The sequence below is a fragment of the Sinocyclocheilus rhinocerous genome, unplaced genomic scaffold (genome assembly GCF_001515625.1).
Source record: "Sinocyclocheilus rhinocerous isolate Xijiao unplaced genomic scaffold, SAMN03320098_v1.1 scaffold1449, whole genome shotgun sequence".
In the NCBI taxonomy this organism is placed as follows: Eukaryota; Metazoa; Chordata; class Actinopteri; order Cypriniformes; family Cyprinidae; genus Sinocyclocheilus; species Sinocyclocheilus rhinocerous.
Window position 1 is genome coordinate 438808 of NW_015664992.1, and position 2776 is coordinate 441583.

At 37.8% G+C, this 2776-nt stretch overlaps 1 pseudogene; it reads right to left on the minus strand.

The window, feature by feature from the left end:
• The window catches only part of LOC107730621 (serine/arginine-rich splicing factor 6-like), an 8818-nt pseudogene that overhangs the window by 4181 nt on the left and 1861 nt on the right, over positions 1–2776 (minus strand).

Below are 2776 nucleotides of genomic sequence, written 5' to 3' on the forward strand. Positions count from 1 at the left end.
ACAGAACAGCGACAGCACAAGACACATAGCAAGGGAAGCCCATTGCTCTTTTTAATAAAGAAAAAGTAAAATGAAAAACTAGCGGGTAGCTACAGAAATGCGTTTAACCTGACCAATATTTCGTTCAACATAAAAACCAATGGGTTTCCTCACCATCACCCTGGTCTATTGGCAAAAGGCAGCTGTCATCATGGCTTCCGGTTAGGTCAGCCAAGGGTCAAAGGGCAAAGGTCACACACACATTGTAAGGTGAAAGCCAAGGCCAAACGGGACAGGCAGTCATCTTAGCCTCAATGGACTCGGACTCAGCCCACACCAGACTCTTTTAAATTGAAACATCAAGGACTTTTGTTAATGTTGAATTCAGATGTAAACACAAAATCGCATCGTCACACGTCATACTGTTTACATGCCAGCGAGGCTTCAGAAAACATCAACTGATTACTAAATCTATCGGCTAGAATAGATTTAGAGATGGGCCAATAAAGAGTGGAAACAGCCCACTATCTGACATGTAAACATCTTTAGTCACTCTCCCTGGCTTTTGAAGATTACTCAAGTTATACTGCACATTCTCATGACCCTTGGCGTTTAAAACGGGCCAAAACTACAAAAGCAGAGGCATCTTTTGAGGGAGTCCCATTTAAAAAGGTCACATTTCAAAACCAATTTCATTAAAGAACATTAGATCCCAACAGCCTTCCGTCCGGACCACAGGTACTTCAGACTTTAACAGAGAAATGTAGTTAGTCACTGGATGCAGGTGCTATTGACAGTCCACTGTGAATTTAAAAAAAAAAAAAAACACTTATTATTCACCTCCACTTTTTGCTTGTGCCTGAGGGAGGGAAAAAAAGACAAAAAAAAAAAAAAAAAAAAAAAAAGGTACATTTAAAGGGGGTCCCTCCTTTTGGTCAAATAAAAAAAAATTGTGCAGCTCTGCCACTTGGTGGCGCTATAAGATGGAAAAAACATAAAAACAGCTATAACTATGCAAGTGTTAGTCCAATTGACCTGAAAATTAAAAAAAAAAAAAAAAAAAAAGACAAAAGGTTTGTTGAGATGATGAACGAGACTGTACTTACTGCGCCCACCGCCACCGCCGCCGCCCCCATAACCCCCACCATATCCATCTCGGTCCCGCCGCGGTCCTCTCGCATGCTCCACGATCACACGCTCCCCGCACAGATCTTTACCATTCAGCTCGTACACGGCATCGTCTGCGTCACGGGTGTCCTCAAACTCCACGAACCCATACCTGAAATTAAATAAGCATACCCTTTGGTTAACAAAAAATAAATAAAATTCTCTACGATGGTTTAAAGGGATACGCCGACATCTTACATCACCCTCCCGGAGCTGCTTCCGTGTACAACTGTTGGCGCAAGCTAGATTAAAGTGATTATTACGTTTTGAATATGGATATTTTTCTTACAAAAACACATCGATTCGCTACAGGAGGCCTTTGTTCACCCCCCGGAGCCGTGTGATGGATGTATGCGCTTTATTTCACTTCTTTTGGACTGATGCATGCAACACCCGCTGAGTGGCATTAAACAGCTTGAAAGATCAAAGACAATTTTTAATATAACTCCGACTGGATTCGTCTGAAAGGAGGAAGTCATATACGCCTAGGATGACTTGAGGAGAATGATTGAGAGTAAATAATGGGCTAATTTTTATTTTTGGGTGAACTAATCCTTTAAGCGTTGTACTCGAGGGCCAACAGAGTAACCGAGGTCAACTGTAAGGTGATCAGAAAGGCAATGTCAGGAAAGGAACAAAATTCTTTATAATGTCAATAATGCACATGTATACTGGCAGCTTTTTAAAAACATGCTTGAGAAATAGAGAACAGCAGTTGGTTTTTAATGTTTACTTGATATATGCTTTTGTTGAAGCTGTCAGTCTGCACGGTTTCAACTCATTTCTCAACTCAAACGTAATCGCGTTTAATGACCATTAAACCAGCCACCATTAAAGCTATTTACAGTCTTTTCGTCCGATGTTCAAAGCATCAAATCAAAGTTTGTAATGTTGTGATTCACATCACGTCTGCCTGGTTTGTTTCATGGCTTATAACACTTCAATTAAAACTTTCAAAATTCCTACGGTAAAAATTAATTCTGGAACCGAGGCCACTGAAAGAGTGGTCAGGCCCCGTTGCAGTTCTGGCATTAATACAAAGACGATTCAAATGACCCCGTTCCAGTGGACTCCAATTATCGTTGAAATAAAATTGCACTTACAGGCAAGTTGCAGAGCCTGAAAAAAAATGCACCAAAAAAAAAAAACATTTTATTTATTTATATATATATACACACACACACAGTATATACTAGGGATGCGCCGATGTGTGGAAAATAAGAATAAACAAATAATAATAAAAATATACATGGATGATTTGTCCAAAATAAGACAATAAGATCCTATGACAGGCATTTAGAAAATAGGTTGAATTTTAATTTCATACCAACTGAAATAAGTGGGATCACAAATCTGATTACATAATTATAATCTGATTATATAAATGTTAACAAAATTAGATTTAAGACAAATTATAAATTAAATGTGTCCTTATTATTGCTTGGACAAAATACTGTTCATTTCGTTGTGAAATTGAAATATAAGACTATAATAATAATAATAATAATAATAATATACTAATATAGCACTTGTAAATTATTGTTCTTTTGTTGGTTTTGATTGCTTCTATTGTCCTCATTTGTTAGTCGCTTTGAATAAAAGCGTCTGCTAAATGACAAAATTTAAATAT